Raw genomic sequence first — 24,143 nt, forward strand, 5'->3', positions numbered from 1 at the left:
AGGAAATGATACTTGACATTAGAAAAGCTCTAGCGAACGAACTACACGATCTTTTGCTATGCTTAGGATTGGGTCTTGTCCATCACATCATTCTCCTAATGATGTGATCCCGTTATCAATGACATCCAATGTCCATGGTCAGGAAACCATAACCATCTATTGATCAACGAGCTAGTCAACTAGAGGCTCACTAGGGACATGTTGTGGTCTATGTATTCACACATGTATTACGGTTTGTAGTTAATACAATTATAGCATGAATAATAGACAATTATCATGAACAAGGAAATATAGTAATAACCATTTTATTATTGCCTCTAAGGCATATTTCCAACATGACAACCCCTTTATCGCGTTGGTTGCAAGATTCTTGATTGTTTGTGCAGGTACTAGGTGACTTGCGTGTTATCTCCCACTTTTGCGAGTGACCGCGAAGGGATTGACAACCCCTTTATTGCGTTGGTTGCAAGGTTCTTGATTGTTTGTGCAGGTACTAGGTGACTTGTGTGTTATCTCCTACTGGATTGATACCTTGGTTCTCAAAAACTGAGGGAAATACTTACGCTACTTTGCTGCATCACCCTTTCCTCTTCAAGGGAAAACCAACGCATGATCAAGAGGTAGCACTCTTCCACGTGGCACCTTTCAATAGCGGATATCACGCCCTGTTGGGGCGAGACGCATTCACAGGCTTTCAAGCCATACCCCATTACGGGTACATGAAGCTCAAAATGCCAGGGCCCAATGGAGTTATCACTATCACTAGTGATCCGGATATAGCACTCCGCGCCGAAAACAAAACTGCATCCTTGGCCCTCGAGGCACTATCCGAGGCCCTCGCGGCCGAGGAGCTAACCCCTCTACGCTCCACAGTGGATAAGGACGATGTAATCCTCGACAAGAGGCCCAAATCCACTTCCTTCAAGCCAGCAGACGAAATAGTCAAATTTCAAGTACACCCAACGGATCCTAACAAAACAGCAGCCATTGGAGCACAGTTGGATCCAATGATCGACGCCGCCCTAAGAGTGTTCCTGCGCGAAAATTGGGATATCTTTGACTGGCAACCTTCGGACATGCACGGGATCCCACGCAGACTGGCCGAACACGGCCTCAATATCATAAAAGGGTTCAAACCAGTCAAGCAGACGTTGCGGCGATTTTCCAAACCCAAACGACAAGCTATGGGGGAGGAGCTAGCCAAACTACTTGAGGCTGAATTCATCAGAGAAATCAAGCATCCGGACTGGCTAGCCAACCTGGTCATGGTGCCAAAGAAGGATAAATGTTGGCGCCTTTGTGCCAATTTCAAAGACCTCAATAAGGCTTGCCCTAAGGACCCCTTCCCATTGCCCCGCATCGACCAAATTATTGACGCGACCGTAGGACACGACTCATTATGTTTCCTCGACGCATACTCTGGATACCATCAAATTAAGATGGAGTTCGACCAGGCCGCAACGGCATTCATTACACCCTATGGGCCTTTCTGCTTCAATACTATGCCTTTTGGGCTCAAAAACGCTGGCGCCACTTACCAACGCATGATTCAAACATGTCTGGAAAAGCAAATTGGCAAGACAGTGGAGGCATACGTAGATGATGTCGTCATCAAGACTAAGCATGTCGAATCATTGGTGGACGATCTATGTGTCACATTTGATAACCTCCGAACATATGACATACGGCTCAATCCGGAAAAATGTGTCTTCGGTGTTCCAGCCAGAAAACTACTCAGGTTCATCGTTTCCAATAGAGGAATCGAAGCGAACGCAACAAAAATCCGAGCCTTGTCACAATTGGCAACGCCAACAGACTTAAAGCAAGTCCAAAAACTAGCTGGGTGCATGGCATCCTTGAGCCGCTTTATCTCCAGATTAGGAGAAAAGGCGCTACCACTTTATCGTCTGCTCCGACACACCGGCCACTTCGAATGGACGGATGTGGCCACAGCCGGATTGGAAGAAATAAAAACTTTGTTAGCAAGCAACCGAATCCTTGCCGCACCAAGTGTTGGCGAACCTATGTTTCTCTACATATCTGCGACTCACAAGGTGGTGAGTGCGGTACTCGTCGTCGAACGACAGGAAGAGGGACATAAATTCCCGCTCCAGAAACCAGTGTACTATGTATCGGTGGTCCTTACACCATGCAAATCTCGATACCCACACTATCAAAAGATAGCGTATGCGGTCTTCACGGCATCCCGTTGAAGGAAATATGCCCTAGAGGCAATAATAAAGTTATTATTTATTTCCTTATTTCATGATAAATGTTTATTATTCATGCTAGAATTGTATTAACCAGAAACATAATACATGTGTGACTACATAGACAAACAAAGTGTCACTAGTATGCCTCTACTTGACTAGCTCGTTGATTAAAGATGGTTATGTTTCCAAACCATAGACATGAGTTGTCATTTGATAAATGGGATCACATCATTAGAGAATGATGTGATTAACTTGACCCATTCCATTAGCTTAGCACTTGATCGTTTAGTATGTTGCTATTGCTTTCTTCATGACTTATACATGTTCCTATGACTATGAGATTATGCAACTCCCCAATACCGAAGGAACACTTTGTGTGCTACCAAACGTCACAATGTAACTGGGTGATTATAAAGGTGTTCTACAAGTGTCTCCGAAGGTACTTGTTGAGTTGGCATAGATCGAGACTAGGATTTGTCACTCCGATTGTCGAAGAGGTATCTCTGGGCGCTCTCGGTAATGCACATCACTATAAGCCTTGCAAGCATTGTAACTAATGAGTTAGTTGCGGGATGATGTATTACGGAACGAGTAAAGAGACTTGCCGGTAATGAGATTGAACTACGTATTAATATACCGACGATCGAATCTTGGGCAAGTAACATACCGATGACAAAGGGAACAACGTATGTTGTTATGCGGTTTGACCGATAAAGATCTTCATAGAATATGTGGGAGCCAATAAGAGCATCCAGGTTCCGCTATTGGTTATTGACCGGAGACATGTCTCGGTCATGTCTACATAGTTCTCGAACCCGTAGGGTCCGCACGCTTAAAGTTCGGTGACGATCGGTATTATGAGTTTTTGTGTTTTGATGTACCGAAGGTAGTTTGGAGTCCCAGATATGATCACAGACATGATGAGGAGTCTCGAAATGGTTGAGGCGTAAAGATCAATATATTGGACGACTATGTTCGGACACCAGAAGTGTTTCGGGAGGTTTCGGACATATACCGGAGTACCGGGGGGTTACCGGAACCCCCCGGGGAGTTTATTGGGCCTATTGGGCCCTAGTGGGAGAAGAGGAGGGGCGGCCAGGACAGCCGCGTGCTTGTCAGGACCCCGATTCCAAGTCACACCGATCTAGCCTGTAACACCTCATATCACTTTGCGGCCTCACGCACGGTACTCCCACGGGTGTCGCCTTACCATGGCCCGGGACCGTTTGCGCCTTTTGGCTCACGTATATGACAATGTCGCTAGCATCCATATGACAGAGAACCCGGGCCGACATGGCTAGTCGTGAACCCAAAGCGGCACTAACGTATGGGGACAGGCATCCATGAATCAACATCGAACGTGTCGGTCAGCAGCGTGCGAATCCGGGCTGTAGCACTGGGCTAACAGGACTCCGGGAACCCGGGCTGTAGCAGGCTAGGCAGGACTCCGGATGTCACTGCGTGACATTTCCCCGAAGGGACAGACACAGGAACGATATGAAACACATGCCGGCCAGTCAAGTGCCCAGAGCAGTAGTGCTGGGCTAGCAGGACTCCGGTGAACCGGGCTGTAGCGGACTACTATGGCTCAAGGAGGCACTAGACTACATTTCCCCATAAGAGAGGCTGCTAAGGATAGACAACTAGATTGTCGGATCCCACACATACCAAGCATTTCAATCATACACACAATATGCTCGATATGTGCAAATACAACATGGCATCACAACAAGACTCTACGACTCAGAGTATTTATTCATGAGGCTCCGAAGAGCGAGATATTACAAACATGGGTCTCATGACCCAACATTCAGAGCATACAAACCAAAGCACATGCGGAAGCTTAACATGTCTGAGTACAGACATCTACAAATGAAAAAGGCTGAGAAGCCTGACTGTCTACCAGATCCTGCCGAGGGCACAAGATCGTAGCTGAGGTAACAAGCTAAACGTCGAAGTCCACACGGAACTACTAGCGAGACTGACGTCTCTCTGCAAAACATAAAATAAGCAAACGTTAGTACAAATGTACCCAGCAAGACTTACATCAGGACTATCTATATATGCATCGGTATCAACAAAGGGGGTGGTGGAGTTTAACTGCAGCAAGCCAGCTTTGACTCGGTGGCTATCCTGAACTATGACTGCAAGTAACTCTTTTGAGGTGGCGCACACGAGTCCACATATTCACCATATCAATACACCACTATGGATCCGCTCCCGTCTCCCTACGAGAACGCCATCCATAGCACTCACGCTTATCTTGCGCATTTTAGAGTATCCACTTTCACTTGTCTATGAACCGTTATAGGCAACCCAGAAGTCCTTTACCGCGGACATGGCTATTCGAATAGATCATATTAACCCTGCAGGGGTATACTTCGTCACACACGCTCTCGCCACTTACCACCATGTACACGTCGTGTACCTCGGCAACCTTCAAGCGGAAGCCTGGCGAGGGAGTCAGCCACGACCTGACTAACCACACAAGTCTCTAGTCCAGGTTTATCGCCTATTCGGGTTCCATCCGCAAGGAGATTCGGCCGGGGTGTCGCTCACGGCCCCAAACGATGTGTGCAGGGTTCCCGAGCCCACCATCCGGGTGCCACTCGGTACACCAGGCCACGTGTGCCTAGTCTGTCCCAAGCCCACCTGTACCGGGTGCCACTTGGTAGACTACTAACACTACCTACAAACACCAGAGACTAGTTGCAACTCCTGGACAGAGATCGAGGCGGTTAATAAGCCGAGAGGGGTCGAGTTACCGGAACCCAATGTGTGGTAGTAACTGTTCATGGATCACAAACACAGAACTCAGTTCCTGAGGACGGTTTCAATGAGACAACCCACCATGTACTCCTACATGGCCTCTCACCGCTACCTTTACCAAATCGTGTTCACACACTTAGCTCTCAACAGTAGGACATGTTCACCATATTCCAATTCATTCCCGATGAATCAGACCTGACTCAACTCTAAGCAATAGCAGGCATGACAAACAAGCATGAATGAGTAGGCACATCAGGGCTCAAACAACTCCTACTCATGCTAGTGGGTTTCATCTATTTACTGTGGCAATGACAGGTCATGCAGAGGATAAAGGGGTTCAGCTACCGCAGCAAGTAACAGATGAATCGTTGTTGTCCTAATGCAGTAAAAGAGAGCAGGAGTGAGAGGGTGGGATTATATCAGAATGAGCAAGGGGGTTTTGCTTGCCTGGCACTTCTGAAGATAGCATTGAGTCTTCATTAGTGTCATCGAACTCATCGTCGGAAACACGGCTATCGAGAGGGGACAATACCGGCAACAGGGAGGAAACAGAATCAATGCAATGCACAATATGATGCATGATCATGACATGGCAATATGAATGTGTTTTGAGCTAATGCAGCTAGCAACATATTAAATGGAGTTGGTTTGAACCTTAGGTTCAAATTCAAACTCCATATAAGACATTTCAAATGCCATTTATTCAAATTGTCATATACAGTGGTTGTAAGTTGTTCAAACATGCATGAGGATGCCATAAACAGATTCTTTGGATTTTTTTGATAATTTTTCATATATAAATCATTTCATTTGGAGCTACGGTTGAATTTCTATGAATTTTAGAAGTTAGGGCATTTTCTGGAATTTCCTGGATTATTTTAAATCTAGAAAATCAATTATTGCATCAGCATTGCGTCTGGGTGACGTCAGCAGGGTCAACAGGCCGGTCCAGGTCAAACCTGACCAGTGGGGTCCACTGGTCAGTGAGACAGACACTAATCCCGCGTTGACTCCGGCTTTGACCCGCTGCGGGGCCCGCTGTCAGTGACTCTAGGGGGTTAGTTAGCGCTAATGACGGTGCCACGTCACCAACCACCGGAGTTGGACGCCGGCGACCAAACCCCACGGCGAAGGATCGCCGGAGTTGCTCGGGACGGCGCTACAGGGGTCGGCTCGACGCGCTGGAGGCACCAGAGGGATGCTCATCCTCGCGCGCATCCAGGGGATCACGCGGGAGGCTGCGGGGTGGCCGGAGACGATGGCCACGGCAACCATGGCGGTGGCCGGAGCTCGGCTAGATGCGGGCGCGGGGCTGCAGCTCGATTCCAAGCGAACGGAGAGCACAAGCAGAAGCTACGGGGCCCTAGGAGCTCGACCAGGTGCTCGGACGCGTCGTTGGCCCTCCGTAATGACGACGACAAACGCGGCGGCGGCGAGCTGCGGCTGCGGTGGCCAGGGGGCTAGAGGAGGGATTCGACGGCGGGGAGAGAGGGGTCGGGAGCAGGAGCTCACAAGGAGGCGACGCAGTAGGTCAGTGGGCTCGGGGACGTCCTTGACGGCGCGAATCGACGACGAAGGGCTCGGGTGCCCGAGGTTGAAGACGAGGTTGGTGAGGCCGTTGCAGGGCTGCCGGCGATGCGTGGCTCGGCGGAGAGGACGGGGACGTCACGGTGGAGCTTCTGGGCGCATTGGTGAGGCGAGGGGAAGGCGGTGGCCGCGGTGGTGGCGATCGGCGGCGACGGGCTCGCTCGGGTGGCTGCGGCGCGAGCGCTGGGGGGAGAGGGAGGAACCAGAGGGGGGGAAATGCAGGGGGTGTCGTGGCGCTCTTGGCGCCCTCCAGCAGCAGCGGCGGCAAGCAGGAGGTGGCCGCGTGCGTGCTGGCGTGCGGAGGCCACGCGCCCCTGCCTACTGGCGTGAGGTAGGGGATGACTGGCATCTCCAGTGGGCTGGGCTGCTACAGTAACGGGCCAAGGTAACTCTCTCTCTGCTTTCTGTTTCTGTTTTCTATTTATTTGATCTGTTTTGAATCAGTAGAAATACTAACTCATTTTGGAAACTCCTGAAAATAATTGTGGGCACTATTAGAATTATTTCCAACTGCCCCCAATTGCTTTCATAAGTATTGAAGCATTTAAAATATTTATAGGCATTAAATGCTTCAATTCAAATACAATATGATTTAACTAAAAATCCATAAATGGCCAAGAAATATGCTCATCATTTTTGGCACAGGTTTTCACCTTTATCAGAAATCATGAACATTTTCAAAGGCATTTTGGGTTCTTTGGAAAAGATTTTATTTGAACCTATTTGAGTTCTTTCTGGTGCTAGGGTTTGATCAATCCCCATTTCAGTTTTAAATAAAATTTAAACATGCTGCAACAGACATGTGCTAGCCTAGTGCAAGGTAAGGCTAGGGATGTGACAACTCACCCCCACTAAAACAAGAATCTCGTCCCGAGATTCAAGCGTAGGGTAAGGTGAAAGGGGAACGCAAACTAACATAATCTTCACGATCCAATTGTTCTTCTCGAAGATGTTGATTCATTGCATCATTTTGATCTTGACATCATTTCTTTCAAGAGCTTCATCCAACTATGATGACGGAAGAGAGGGAAACTCTACAGGATTGATCTTCTCGAAGATCGAGCTATACAAGATCAACTTGCGGAATGAGATGTTGAAGCATCTCGAGTTGAGACACAAAACACATCGAGAGGGATGGAAGAACAAACGATGAGGTTTGATTTGGTGGGCAACAATCCCATGCTTAGATAATATGGTGCATGGGTTCCAAAGCAGCGAGGAGTTAATTGCCATGACTCCATAATGGGGCACCTTAGGAAAGGTGACTCGTAGAATTCTTCCCTTAAGTGGCAAAAAGAATTACTTTTGATACAAAGATCATTGAAACTCTTTATACCAGCGTAAGGCAATTTACAAATGATCGTTTGAAAGAATTCAAAAGAATGGCACACTCAATTTGGAAAGGAAACTATGGTTATAGAACAACTCGGCAAATGGAAGGCACATTCCAGTTGATACCAAGGACATAACCTAGTGACTGAGCGTGCTTTCAAGAACTTGAGCATTTCCATATTCATCAAGGTTTTACCAACATCCGTGCCGTGGATCTTGGCAACACATCATACAACCATGATGAACGGTGATGGAGGATGCAGGTGCAAAGGAGGACATCACTTTCTCAGATTTTTCCTTAGCAATGCCAAAGAAGCAAATCTGGATGATCGACCGAGAGACATTTAGCACTCCGCTTCTAATGTTCTCCTTGATGCACTAGCATATCCCATTCATATATATGGTTTGATATCTAGAACATCAAGTAAAAGGTCGGACTTCGGAAAATATAAAAATCCATAAGGAACAACTTAGGGAGCAAATCCTACGAAATCCTTATGGGGAGGTGGCCAACTTCCTCAATCAAGTTACTACAATAATAGGTCTTCCGGCTGGGTGTGTTGGCCACGACATCCACTTACCGGGTTACGAAGACCAATATTATAGCTATTGGGAGATGTCCCAACCATCATATCTGCCTGAGATTCAGATCTGGTTGGTAACAGGATATTTCAGACAACATGTCCAGAAAAGGAAAGTTTGCAACACAAACCGACGAGATGGCGTTGCGAGATTCTCAGGAGATGAACTTGGTAGCAAGCTCCAAAACATGAGCGGGTTCTGCTACAAACATGTGAACACGCTGTCCCAGACAAGCATGGCCACAGAGTAGTCTTGCAATAAAACACTACCGAGTTCTGGTTAGGAACCATCAACAAGGATGTCGAAGTCCTTACATAAGTCCGGATCCTAAGAAGGAACTTCTTCTCCTTGAACAAATCAATCAGTGGCTTAGTGTCCTAGGGACACATATAGAATGGAGGTAGCGAGCCTATCAAACCATAGCATACTTCGCACATGCATGACTGACTTGGGATGGTTCCGAAGGAAGCAAAAACAATCTTTCTCGAACTCACGGCGACAACTTGCACCAAATGCACATGAATTCGAGGAAGTCACTACTTTCATCCAAACATATACTTCATGAACGGGGCATGAAGAAAATGCTTACACAAGTTTCCAACACTAGCTGGATGTTCAACACGAGTCATGGAGAAGGTAGCAGTGTTGCTGATGGGCTCAACAACAATTCATCCAGGTTTCCATGGAGATGGAATTCCATAATTATGTGAACAAGTGATAGCATTGGTCAGACCCAAAAAATATAATGGTGTATGCTCGAGGACACCACCACGAGTAAGACAACATTACGAATATCATTGGCTCTGATTTGATTTAAGGATAGCCCACACTCAAATCAAAGTTTGGACAAGACAATAGATCCAACAATTGATCTCGAGGATCAATCAATGAAGATATCATCTTTCTACAACAAACACACACACAAGAGATATCCTTTGGAAAGAACTAAGTCAGGCAAGCTTTTATCTTCCAACTCTCCAAGTTGTTGTTTAGCTTAACCAACTAGCTCAAGGTATCCAACACAGATTCTTGGAGAAAGAGTGGTTTATAGGAAAACCATTTAATCATGAGCTCAACATAGCGGTCAGGTGGCAACCTGGTGATACTTCTGAGAAGATATTCGGAAAATCACGAACCACCGATATGTTACTAAGGTTGAGAACAATCTTGCTTTTCAGGGCAAGCCGATATGATCAACTGAGCAAGGGTTTGACAAGATCCTAACTCATTGATTGAAGAGTGCACCAAAAATAAGGACTAGGTAGCACGATCAATCTTAGGATGATGATTCAATAACCAGCACGCTAAGAGTGAGAGTATTGCCATTAACCACCAAGCAACGAGTTGCTCAGAGTGTTGATTTCACACATCACGGTTCACTTGTCGGTATTCCGATTGTGACAACACGGGACCGAGGAATGAATAATGATGGCGAGAAGTATCACTGCGTCAACAATTCATAAGAGGTGGTGCAATTCTCACGACACTCTTGACATAAAGATGGTAACGCTCCAAGGTAGAGCAGAGCAAAAGCTGGATTGGCATTTTGGTTTGCGGAATACAATTGCTTTGACCCAATCCTAGATATGGACGAGGTTCTGGAGTTTGTTTCTCCTAGTCATTCTGGAATAGAACGGCTTGACGGACCACAAGGGTAGTACACATCGATAACACGGATGTACAACTAGTCTTGACTATCAATTGATAGACAGAGGTCAGAATACAACTAAAGAGAGACAACTCAAAGGGACATATGGTTTTCTGAGTTGCGGATGCATAGATTTAGTATGTCAACAAGTTCAACATATTTCTTTTGGATAATCCATGCAGAAAGGTAGGACTGGCAGATTCACAATTCAGAATGGAGGACTCATCAAGAGCACTCTTATTGTGATCTTTTGGTTCAAGAACTTCTGCCGTAAGCAGTTCATGGTATTTGGAAGAAGGATATACCACGGACCTCGAGGACTAACGCAAAGGTTACTAATATCCTAAAGGTACGAGCAACACTATCAACACGAGGTAAGTAGAGTGAATTTTGGGTCAAGAACCCAAGAGTAGGATACCCACTACTAAATGGCATCACGGGATGCTTTCGAGAATAATGGCCAGAATCATCACACTGGGGATACAAAGCATGGCTAGATTACTAGGTGACTCCCTAAAACACCTAGGGTCATAGTAATAGCTCCAACATATATGTCGAGGCAATAGAGTGCCTCAACGCACCGGTAGTGTGCTTAATCTGGCCCAAAGGGACGCAAAAACAGAGGGAAAGGATTTTGCAAATGCATCAGATTTTTTAGAAACCTGGGATGACTCGGACAACATAACGGCTATAAAAGCTCAAAAGATTTGAGACATCCTGCAAAAATGGTGGCATAACCATTCAGAATCACAATATCAAGGTTCCGAGACCAACTATGAACATACGGAAGTAGTAGGAACTGAACTGAGGCCTGGAACCAACAATCCTACGAGTCTACGGATTAGTAACATGTGATCCTGATAGAAAGATGAGGAGCCTAGTTCTTAATCCCCGTAGAAAACAAGAGGCTGACTCAGATCAGAAGGCCATAAGGTATAAGGAGTAAAAGAGCCTTACGTTCCCTTCCACAATCAATTCCCTTATATAACTAAAGCATTTCTAGACTCAACTTCGACCAGTTTGGCTTCGTAAACCTACAGGCAGTCAGGCTCTGATACCAAAGCTGTCAGGACCCCGATTCCAAGTCACACCGATCTAGCCTGTAACACCTCATATCACTTTGCGGCCTCACGCACGGTACTCCCACGGGTGTCGCCTTACCATGGCCCGAGACCGTTTGCGCCTTTTGGCTCACGTATATGACAATGTCGCTAGCATCCATATGACAGAGAACCCGGGCCGACATGGCTAGTCGTGAACCCAAAGCGGCACTAACGTATGGGGACAGGCATACATGAATCAACATTGAACGTGTCGGTCAGCAGCGTGCGAATCCGGGCTGTAGCACTGGGCTAACAGGACTCCGGGAACCCGGGCTGTAGCAGGCTAGGCAGGACTCCGGATGTCACCGCGTGACATTTCCCCGAAGGGACAGACACAGGAACGATATGAAACACATGCCGGCCAGACAAGTGCCCAGAGCAGTAGTGCTGGGCTAGCAGGACTCCGGTGAACCGGGCTGTAGCGGACTACTATGGCTCAAGGAGGCACTAGACTACATTTCCCCATAAGAGAGGCTGCTAAGGATAGACAACTAGATTGTCGGATCCCACACATACCAAGCATTTCAATCATACACACAATATGCTCGATATGTGCAAATACAACATGGCATCACAACAAGACTCTACGACTCAGAGTACTTATTCATTAGGCTCCGAAGAGCGAGATATTACAAACATGGGTCTCATGACCCAACATTCAGAGCATACAAACCAAAGCACATGCGGAAGCTTAACACGTCTGAGTACAGACATGTACAAATGAAAAAGGCTGAGAAGCCTGACTGTCTACCAGATCCTACTGAGGGCACAAGATCGTAGCTGAGGTAACAAGCTAAACGTCGAAGTCCACACGGAACTACTAGCGAGACTGACGTCTCTCTGCAAAACATAAAATAAGCAAACGTTAGTACAAATGTACCCAGCAAGACTTACATCAAGACTATCTATATATGCATCGGTATCAACAAAGGGGGTGGTGGAGTTTAACTGCAGCAAGCCAGCTTTGACTCGGTGGCTATCCTGAACTATGACTGCAAGTAACTCTTTTGAGGTGGCGCACACGAGTCCACATATTCACCATATCAATACACCACAATGGATCCGCTCCCGTCTCCCTACGAGAACGCCATCCATAGCACTCACGCTTGTCTTGCGCATTTTAGAGTATCCACTTTCACTTGTCTGTGAACCGTTATAGGCAACCCAGAAGTCCTTTGCCGCGGACACGGCTATTCGAATAGATCATATTAACCCTGCAGGGGTGTACTTCGTCACACACGCTCTCGCCACTTACCACCATGTACACGTCGTGTACCTCGGCAACCTTCAAGCGGAAGCCTGGCGAGGGAGTCGGCCATGACCTGACTAACCACACAAGTCTCTAGTCCAGGTTTATCGCCTATTCGGGTTCCATCCGCAAGGAGATCCGGCCGGGGTGTCGCTCACGGCCCCAAACGATGTGTGCAGGGTTCCCGAGCCCACCATCCGGGTGCCACTCGGTACACCAGGCCACGTGTGCCTAGTCTGTCCCAAGCCCACCTGTACCGGGTGCCACTTGGTAGACTACTAACACTACCTACAAACACCAGAGACTAGTTGCAACTCCTGGACAGAGATCGAGGCGGTTAATAAGCCGAGAGGGGTCGAGTTACCGGAACCCAATGTGTGGTAGTAACTGTTCATGGATCACAAACACAGAACTCAGTTCCTGAGGACGGTTTCAATGAGACAACCCACCATGTACTCCTACATGGCCTCTCACCGCTACCTTTACCAAATCGTGTTCACACACTTAGCTCTTAACAGTAGGACATGTTCACCATATTCCAATTCATTCCCGATGAATCAGACCTGACTCAACTCTAAGCAATAGCAGGCATGAAAAACAAGCATGAATGAGTAGGCACATTAGGGCTCAAACAACTCCTACTCATGCTAGTGGGTTTCATCTATTTACTGTGGCAATGACAGGTCATGCAGAGGATAAAGGGGTTCAGCTACCGCAGCAAGTAACAGATGAATCGTTGTTGTCCTAATGCAGTAAAAGAGAGCAGGAGCGAGAGAGTGGGATTGTATCGGAATGAGCAAGGGGGTTTTGCTTGCCTGGCACTTCTGAAGATAGCATTGAGTCTTCATTAGTGTCATCGAACTCATCGTCGGAAACACGGCTATCGAGAGGGGACAATACCGGCAACAGAGAGGAAACACAATCAATGCAATGCACAATATGATGCATGATCATGACATGGCAATATGAATGTGTTTTGAGCTAATGCAGCTAGCAACATATTAAATGGAGTTGGTTTGAACCTTAGGTTCAAATTCAAACTCCATATAAGACATTTCAAATGCCATTTATTCAAATTGTCATATACAGTGGCTGTAAGTTGTTCAAACATGCATGAGGATGCCATAAACAGATTCTTTGGATTTTTCTGATAATTTTTCATATATAAATCATTTCATTTGGAGCTACGGTTGAATTTCTATGAATTTTAGAAGTTAGGGCATTTTCTGGAATTTCCTGGATTATTTTAAATCTAGAAAATCAATTATTGCATCAGCATTGCGTCTGGGTGACGTCAGCAGGGTCAACAGGCCGGTCCAGGTCAAACTTGACCAGTGGGGTCCACTGGTCAGTGAGACAGACACTAATCCCGCGTTGACTCCGGCTTTGACCCGCTGCGGGGCCCGCTGTCAGTGACTCTAGGGGGGTTAGTTAGCGCTAATGACGGTGCCACGTCACCAACCACCGGAGTTGGACGCCGGCGACCAAACCCCACGGCGGAGGATCGCCGGAGTTGCTCGGGACGGCGCTACAGGGGTCAGCTCGACGCGCTGGAGGCACCAGAGGGATGTTCATCCTCGCGCGCATCCAGGGGATCACGCGGGAGGCTGCGGGGTGGCCGGAGACGTTGGCCACAGCAACCATGGCGGTGGCCAGAGCTCGGCTAGATGCGGGCGCGGGGCTGCAGCTCGATTCCAAGAGAACGGAGAGCACAAGTAGAAGCTATGGGGCCCTAGGAGCTGGACCAGGTGCTCGGACGCGTCGTTGGCCCTACGTAATGATGACGGCGACAAACGCGGCGGCGGCGAGCTGCGGCCGCGGTGGCCAGGGGGCTAGAGGAGGGATTCGACGGCGGGGAGAGAGGGGTTGGGAGCAGGAGCTCACAGGGAGGCGACGCAGTAGGTCAGTGGGCTCGGGGACGTCCTTGACGGCGCGAATCGACGACGAAGGGCTCGGGTGCCCGAGGTTGAAGACAAGGTTGGTGAGGCCGTTGCAGGGCTGCCGGCGATGCGTGGCTCAGCGGAGAGGACGGGGACGTCACGGTGGAGCTTCTGGGCGCGTTGGTGAGGCGAGGGGAAGGCGGTGGCCGCGGTGGTGGCGATCGGCGGCGACGGGCTCGCTCGGGTGGCTGCGGCGCGAGCGCTGGGGGGGAGAGGGAGGAACCAGAGGGGGGAGATGCAGGGGGTGTCGTGGCGCTCTTGGCGCCCTCCAGCAGCAGCGGCGGCAAGCAGGAGGTGGCCGCGTGCGTGCTGGCGTGCGGAGGCCACGCGCCCCTGCCTACTGGCGTGAGGTAGGGGATGACTGGCATCTCACCAGTGGGCTGGGCTGCTACAGTAACGGGCCAAGGTAACTCTCTCTCTCTGCTTTCTGTTTTCTATTTATTTGATCTGTTTTGAATCAGTAGAAATACTAACTCATTTTGGAAACTCCTGAAAATAATTGTGGGCACTATTAGAATTATTTCCAACTGCCCCCAATTGCTTTCATAAGTATTGAAGCATTTAAAATATTTATAGGCATTAAATGCTTCAATTCAAATACAATATGATTTAACTAAAAATCCATAAATGGCCAAGAAATATGCTCATCATTTTTGGCACAGGTTTTCACCTTTATCAGAAATCATGAACATTTTCAAAGGCATTTTGGGTTCTTTGGAAAAGATTTTATTTGAACCTATTTGAGTTCTTTCTGGTGCTAGGGTTTGATCAATCCCCATTTCAGTTTTAAATAAAATTTAAACATGCTGCAACAGACATGTGCTAGCCTAGTGCAAGGTAAGGCTAGGGATGTGACAGTGCTCCCTCCCCCTCTAGTCCGAATTGGATAAGGAGGGGGGCGGCGCCCCCCTTTCCTTCTCAACCTCTCTCCCTTCCCTCTCCTCTCCTACTCCTACTTGGAAGGGGGGAGTCCGGAGTAGGACTCCTCATGGGGCGCGCCATAGGGGGCCGGCCCCTCCCCCTCCTCCACTCCTTTATATACGGGGAGGGAGGCACCCCTTGGAGACACAACAATTGATCATTGATCTCTTAGCCGTGTGCGGTGCCCCCCTCCACCATAATCCACCTCGGTAATATCGTAGCGGTGCTTAGGCGAAGCCCTGCATCGGTAGCAACATCATCACCGTCATCACGCCGTCGTGCTGACGGAACTCTCCCTCGAAGCTCTGCTAGATCGGAGTTTGTGGGACGTCATCGAGTTGAACGTGTGCTGAACTCGGAGGTGCCGTGCGTTCGGTACTTGGATCGGTCGGATCGTGAAGACGTACGACTACATCAACCGCGTTGTTCTAACGCTTCCGCTTTCGGTCTACGAGGGTACGGGGACAACACTCTCCCCTCTCGTTGCTATGCATCACCATGATCTTGCATGTGTGTAGCAAATTTTTTGAAATTACTACGTTCCCCAACAGTGGCATCCGAGCCAGGTTTATGCGTAGATGTTATATGCACGAGTAGAACACAAGTGAGTTTTGGGCGATACAAGTCATACTGCTTACCAGCATGTCACACTTTGGCTCGGCGGTATTGTTGGATGAAGCGGCCCGGACCGACATTATGCGTACGCTTACGCGAGACTGGTTCTACTGACGTGCTTTGCACATAGGTGGCTGGCGGGTGTCAGTTTCTCCAACTTTAGTTGAACCGAATGTGGCTACGCCTGGTCCTTGTGAAGGTTAAAACAGCACTAACTTGACAAACTATCGTTGTGGTTTTGATGCGTAGGTAAGAACGGTTCTTACTAAGCCCATAGCAGCCATGTAAAACTTGCAACAACAAAGTAGAGGACGTCTAACTTGTTTTTGTAGGGCATGTTGTGATGTGATATGGTCAAGACATGATGCTAAATTTTATTTTATGAGATGATCATGTTTTGTAGCAAAGTTATCGGCAACTGGCAGGAGCCATATGGTTGTCGCTTTGTTGTATGCAATGCAATCGCCCTGTAATTGCTTTACTTTATCACTAAGCGGTAGCGATAGTCGTAGAAGCAATAGTTGGCGGGACGACAACGATGCTACGATGAAGATCAAAGGTGTCGCGCCGGTGACGATGGTGATCATGACGGTGCTTTGGAGATGGAGATCACAGACACAAGATGATGATGGCCATATCATATCACTTATATTGATTGCATGTGATGTTTATCCTTTATGCATCTTATTTTGCTTAGATCGACGGTAGCATTATAAGATGATCTCTCACTAAATTTCAAGGTACAAGTGTTCTCCCTGAGTATGCACCGTTGCGAAAGTTCATCGTGCCGAGACACCACGTGATGATCGGGTGTGATAAGCTCTACGTTCACATACAACGGGTGCAAGCCAGTTTTGCACATGCAGAATACTCGGGTTAAACTTGACGAGCCTAGCATATGCAGATGGCCTCGGAACACTGAGACCGAAAGGTCGAGCGTGAATCATATAGTAGATATGATCAACATAGTGATGTTCACCATTGAAAACTACTCCATCTCACGTGATGATCGGACATGGTTTAGTTGATATGGATCATGTGATCACTTAGATGATTAGAGGGATGTCTATCTAAGTGGGAGTACTTTAATAATTTGATTAACTAAACTTTAATTTATCATGAACTTAGTACGTGATAGTATTTTGCATGTCTGTGTTGTTGTAGATAGATGGCCCGTGTTGTTGTTCTGTTGAATTTTAATGCGTTCCTTGAGAAAGCAAAGTTGAAAGATGATGGTAGCAATTACACGGACTGGGTCCATAACTTGAGGATTATCCTCATTGCTGCACAGAAGAATTACGTCTTGGAAGCACCGCTAGGTGCCAAACCTGCTGCAGGAGCTGAACCAGATGTTATGAACGTCTGGCAAAGCAAAGCTGATGACTACTCGATAGTTCAGTGTGCCATGCTTTACGGCCTAGAATCGGGACTTCGACGATGTTTTGAACGTCATGGAGCATATGAGATGTTCCAGGAGTTGAAGTTAATATTTCAAGCAAATGCCCGGATTGAGAGATATGAAGTCTCCAATAAGTTCTACAGCTGTAAGATGGAGGAGAATAGTTCTGTCAGTGAGCATATACTCAGAATGTCTGGGTATAACAATCACTTGATTCAACTGGGAGTTAATCTTCCGGAATGATAGCGTCATTGACAGAATTCTTCAATCACTACCACCAAGCTACAAGAGCTTCGTGATGAACTATAACATGCAAGGGATGGATAAGACGATTCCCGAGCTCTTCGCAATGCTGAAGGTTGCGGAGGTAGAAATCAAGAAGGAGCATCAAGTGTTGATGGTCAACAAGACCACCAGTTTCAAGAAAAAGGGTAAAGGGAAGAAAAAGGGGGAACTTCAAGAAGAACAGCAAGCAAGTTGCTGCTCAAGAGAAGAAACCCAAGTATGGACCTAAACCTGAGACTGAGTGCTTCTACTGCAAACAGACTGGTCACTAGAAGCGGAACTGCCCCAAGTATTTGGCGGATAAGAAGGATGGCAAGGTGAACAAAGGTATATGTGATATACATGTTATTGATGTATACCTCACTAATTCTTGCAGTAGTGCCTGGTATTTGATACTGGTTCTGTTGCTAATATTTGCAACTCGAAACAGGGACTACGGATTAAGCGAAGATTGGCTAAGGACGAGGTGACGATGCGCGTGGGAAATGGTTCCAAAGTCGATGTGATCGCAGTCGGCACGCTACATCTACATCTACCTTCGAGATTAGTTTTAGACCTAAATAATTGTTATTTGGTGCCAGCGTTGAGCGTGAACATTATATCTGGATCTTGTTTGATGCGAGACGGTTATTCATTTAAATCAGAGAATAATGGTTGTTCTATTTATATGAGTAATATCTTTTATGGTCATGCACCCTTAAAGAGTGGTCTATTCTTTTTGAATCTCGATAGTAGTGATACACATATTCATACAAGCCAAAAGATGCAGAGTTGATAATGATAGTGCAACTTATTTGTGGCACTGCCGTTTAGGTCATATTGGTGTAAAGCGCATGAAGAAACTCCATTCCGATGGACTTTTGGAATCACTTGATTATGAATCACTTGGTACTTGAGAACCATGCCTCATGGGCAAGATGACTAAAACGCCGTTCTCCGGAACTATGGAGCGAGCAACAGATTTGTTGGAGATCATACATACTGATGTATGTGGTCCAATGAATGTTGAGGCTCGCGGCGGGTATCGTTATTTTCTCACCTTCAAAGATGATTTGAGCAGATATGGGTATATCTACTTGATGAAACATAAGTCTGAAACATTTGAAAAGTTCAAAGAATTTCAGAGTGAAGTTGAAAATCATCGTAACAAGAAAATAAAGTTTCTACGATCTGATCGTGGAGGAGAATATTTGAGTTTTGAGTTTGGTCTTCATTTGAAACAATGCGGAATAGTTTCGCAACTCACGCCACCCGGAACACCACAGCGTAATGGTGTGTCCGAACGTCGTAATCGTACTTTACTAGATATGGTGCGATCTATGATGTCTCTTACTGATTTATCGCTATCGTTTTGGGGATATGCTCTAGAGACAGCTGCATTCACATTAAATAGGGCACCATCTAAATCTGTTGAGACGACTCCTTATGAACTGTGGTTTGGCAAGAAACCAAAGTTGTCGTTTCTTAAAGTTTGGGGTTGCGATGCTTATGTGAAAAAGCTTCAACCTGATGAGCTCAAACCCAAATCGGAGAAATGTGTCTTCATAGGATACCCAAAAGAGACTGTTGGGTACACCTTCTATCACAGATCCAAAGGCAAGACATCCGTTGCTAAGAATGGATCCTTTCTAGAGAAGGAGTTTCTCTCGAAAGAAGTGAGTGGGAGGAAAGTAGAACTTGATGAGGTAACTGTACCTACTCCCTTATTGGAAAGTAGTTCATCACAGAAACCGGTTCCTGTGACACCTACACTAATTAGTGAGGAAGCTAATGATGATAATCATGAAACTTCAGATCAAGTTACTACCGAACCTCGTAGGGCAACCAGAGTAAGATCCGCACCAGAGTGGTACGGTAATCCTGTTCTGGAGGTCATGTTACTAGACCATGACGAACCTACGAACTATGAGGAAGCGATGATGAGCCCAGATTCTGCAAAATGGCTTGAGGCCATGAAATCTGAGATGGGATCCATGTATGAGAACAAAGTATGGACTTTGGTTGACTTGCCCGATGATCGGCAAGCCATCGAGAATAAATGCATCTTCAAGAAGAAGACAGACGCTGAAGGTAATATTACTGTCTACAAAGCTCGACTTGTTGCGAAAGGTTTTCGACAAGTTCAAGGAGTTGACTATGATGAGACCTTCTCACCCGTAGCGATGCTTAAGTCCATCTGAATCATGTTAGCAATTGCCGCATTTTATGATTATGAAATTTGGCAAATGGCTGTGAAGACTACATTCCTGAATGGATTTCTGGAAGAAGAGTTGTATATGATGCAACCTGAAGGTTTTATCGATCCAAAGGGTGCTAACAAAGTGTGCAAGCTCCAGCGATCCATTTATGGACTGGTGCAAGCCTCTCGGAGTTGGAATAAACGCTTTGATAGTGTGATCAAAGCATATGGTTTTATACAGACTTTTGGAGAAGCCTGTATTTACAAGAAAGTGAGTGGGAGCTCTGTAGCATTTCTAATACTATATGTGGATGACATATTGCTGATTGGAAATGATATGGAATTTCTGGAGAGCATAAAAGGATACTTGAATAAGAGTTTTTCAATGAAAGACCTCGGTGAAGCTGCTTACATATTGGGCATCAAGATCTATAGAGATAGATCAAGACGCTTAATTGGACTTTCCCAAAGCACATACCTTGACAAAGTTTTGAAGAAGTTCAAAATGGATCAGGCAAAGAAAGGGTTCTTACCTGTGTTACAAGGTGTGAAGTTGAGTAAGACTCAATGCCCGACCACTGCAGAAGATAGAGAGAAAATGAAAGATGTTCCCTATGCTTCAGCCATAGGCTCTATCATGTATGCAATGTTGTGTACCAGACCTGATGTGTGCCTTACTATTAGTTTAGCAGGGAGGTACCAAAGTAATCCAGGAGTGGATCACTAGACAGCGGTCAAGAACATCCTGAAATACCTTAAAAGGACTAAGGATATGTTTCTCGTTTATGGAGGTGACAAAGAGCTCGTCGTAAATGGTTACGTCGATGCAAGCTTTGACACTGATCCGGACGATTCTAAATAGCAAACCGGATACGTGTTTATATTGAACGGTGGAGCTGTCAGTTGGAGCAGTTCTAAACAAAGCGTCGTGATGGGATCTACGTGTGAAGCGGAGTACATAGCTGCTTCGGAAGCAGCAAATGAAGGAGTCTGGATGAAGGAGTTCATATCCGATCTAGGTGTCATACTTAGTGCGTCAGGTCCAATGAAAATCTTTTGTGACAATACTGGTGCAATTGCCTTGGCAAAGGAATCCAGATTTCACAAGAGAACCAAGCACATCAAGAGATGCTTCAATTCCATCTGCGATCAAGTCCAGGGTGGGGACATAGAGATTTGCAAGATACATACAGATCTGAATGTTGCAGACCCGTTGACTAAGCCTCTCTCACGAGCAAAACATGATCACCACCAAGGCTCCATGGGTGTAAGAATCATTACTGTGTAATCTAGATTATTGACTCTAGTGCAAGTGGGAGACTGAAGGAAATATGCCCTAGAGGCAATAATAAAGTTATTATTTATGTCCTTATTTCATGATAAATTTTTATTATTCATGCTAGAATTGTATTAACCGGAAACATAATACATGTGTGAATACATAGACAACCAGAGTGTCACTAGTATGCCTCTACTTGACTAGCTCGTTGATCAAAGATGCTTATGTTTCCTAACCATAGACATGAGTTGTCATTTGATAAACGGGATCACATCATTAGAGAATGATGTGATTGACTTGACCCATTCCGTTAGCTTAGCACTTGATCGTTTAGTATGTTGCTATTGCTTTCTTCATGACTTATACATGTTCCTATGACTATGAGATTATGCAACTCCCGAATACCAGAGGAACACTTTGTGTGCTACCAAACGTCACAACGTAACTGGGTGATTATAAAGGTGCTCTACAGGTGTCTCCGAAGGTACTTGTTGAGTTGGCATAGATCGAGATTAGGATTTGTCACTCCAATTGTCGAAGAGGTATCTCTGGGCCCTCTCGGTAATGCACATCACTATAAGCCTTGCAAGCATTGTAACTAATGAGTTAGTTGCGGGATGATGTATTACGGAACGAGTAAAGAGACTTGCTGGTAACGAGATTGAACTAGGTATTAAGATACCGACAATCGAATCTCGGGCAGGTAACATACCGATGACAAAGGGAACAACGTATGTTGTTATGCGGTTTGACCGATAAAGATCTTCGTAGAATATGTGGGAGCCAATATGAGCATCCAGGTTCCGCTATTGGTTATTGACCGGAGACGTGTCTCGGTCATGTCTACATAGTTCTCGAACCCGTAGGGTCCGCACGCTTAAAGTTTGGTGACGATCGGTATTATGAGTTTTTGTGTTTTGATGTACCGAAGGTAGTTCGGAGTCCCAGATATGATCACGGACATGACGAGGAGTCTCGAAATGGTCGAGATGTAAAGATCGATATATTGGACGACTATGTTCGGACACCGGAAGTGTTTCGGGAGGTTTCGGACATATACCGAAGTACCGGGGGGTTACCGGAACCCCCCCCCCCCCGGGGAGTTTATTGGGCCTATTGGGCCCTAATGGGAGAAGAGGAGGGGCGGCCAGGGCAGCCGCGTGCCCCCTCCCCCTCTAGTCCGAATCGGATAAGGAGGGGCGGCGCCCCCCTTTCCTTCTCTTCCTCTCTCCCTTCCCTCTCCTCTCCTACTCCTACTTGGAAGGGGGGAGTCCTACTCCCGGTGGGAGTAGGACTCCTCATGGGGCGCGCCATAGGGGGCTGGCCCCTCCCCCTCCTCCACTCCTTTACATACGGGGAGGGAGGCACCCCTTGGAGACACAACAATTGATCATTGATCTCTTAGCCGTGTGCGGTGGCCCCTCCACCATAATCCACCTCGGTAATATCATAGCGGTGCTTAGGCGAAGCCCTGCGTCGGTAGCAACATCATCACCGTCATCACGCCGTCGTGCTGATGGAACTCTCCCTCGAAGCTCTGCTGGATCGGAGTTTGTGGGACGTCATTGAGTTGAACGTGTGCTGAACTCGGAGGTGCCGTGCGTTCGGTACTTGGATCGGTCAAATCGTGAAGACGTACGACTACATCAACCGTGTTGTTCTAACGCTTCCACTTTCGCTCTACGAGGGTACGTGGACAACACTCTCCCCTCTCATTGCTATGCATCACCATGATCTTGCATGTGCGTAGGAATTTTTTTGAAATTACTACGTTCCCCAACACCCGTAAGCTGCGGCACTACTTTCAAGAGTGTTCGATCACGGTGGCTTCCGAAGTACCACTCAATGACATCATAAACAATCGGGACGCCACCAGCCGCATTGTCAAATGGGCCATCGAGCTCTTACCATTTGAAATAACATACAAGCCACGCCGAGTTATTAAATCTCAGGTGTTGGCAGATTTTGTCGCCGAATGGACAGAAGCCGAACTCCCTAAAGAGTACAACACATACTCCAACTGGGTGATGTACTTTGACGGCTCTAAAATGTTAGCCGGATTGGGGGCTGGTGTCATCCTAACATCCCCTACCGGGACACAGACCATTACGTATTACAAATCATGTATACGGACTCCAACAACGCGGCCGAATATGAGGCACTACTGCATGGTCTCCGAATGGTTGTTTCTATGGGCATACAACGCCTCGAGGTGCATGAGGATTCGAACCTTGCAATATCCCAAATAAATGGAGAATTTGATGCAAAAGATCCAAAGATGGCGGCATACCGCAACGCCGTACTCAAAATATCAGCTCGGTTTGAGGGGCTCGAGTTTCATCATGTTGCTCGAGACAGTAATCAAGCAGCGGACATCCTCGCTCGAATGGGCGCTAAACGCGACCCCGTCCCACCTAATACCTTTGTGGAAAGGCTCTTCAAGCCATCCATCGTATGGCAGGACGAGAGAGACAATACTAGTCCGGAGCCGATCATACCCCCAGATGCCGAACACAATTCTGGCATCATCGGGGGCTCGGGCACCGAAATGACACCTTCCGCCCATGTAATCATGGCTGTCATTGCTCCATGGACCGAACCTTTCCTAGCCTACCTTAATAGGCGGGAGCTCCCTGATGACCAGAATGAGGCCCGTCGCATAGTTCGACGCTCGAAAGCCTACAAAGTTCATGAAGAAGAACTCTACAAGAAATGTACTAGTGGAGTTCTTCAGAGATGTATCTCCGAAGAGGAGGGACGGCAGCTCTTGGCTGAAATACATGCTGGTCTCGGTGGCCATCACGCCGCATCTCGGGCCCTTGTAAGTAAGGCCTTCCGTACAGGTTTCTTTCGGCCCACGGCCCGAGCAGATGCACAGGCCCTTGTACAACGCTGTGTCGGATGCCAGCTTTTTGCCAATCAAAGCCATATGCTGCCCACCGCCCTAAAAACAATCCCCATTACTTGGCCTTTCACGGTCTGGGGGCTAGACATGGTCGTACCCCTTAAAGGGGGAAGCCATAAGAAGAAATATTTGTTGGT

Source organism: Aegilops tauschii, chromosome 1, assembly GCF_002575655.3.
Source record: "Aegilops tauschii subsp. strangulata cultivar AL8/78 chromosome 1, Aet v6.0, whole genome shotgun sequence".
In the NCBI taxonomy this organism is placed as follows: Eukaryota; Viridiplantae; Streptophyta; class Magnoliopsida; order Poales; family Poaceae; genus Aegilops; species Aegilops tauschii.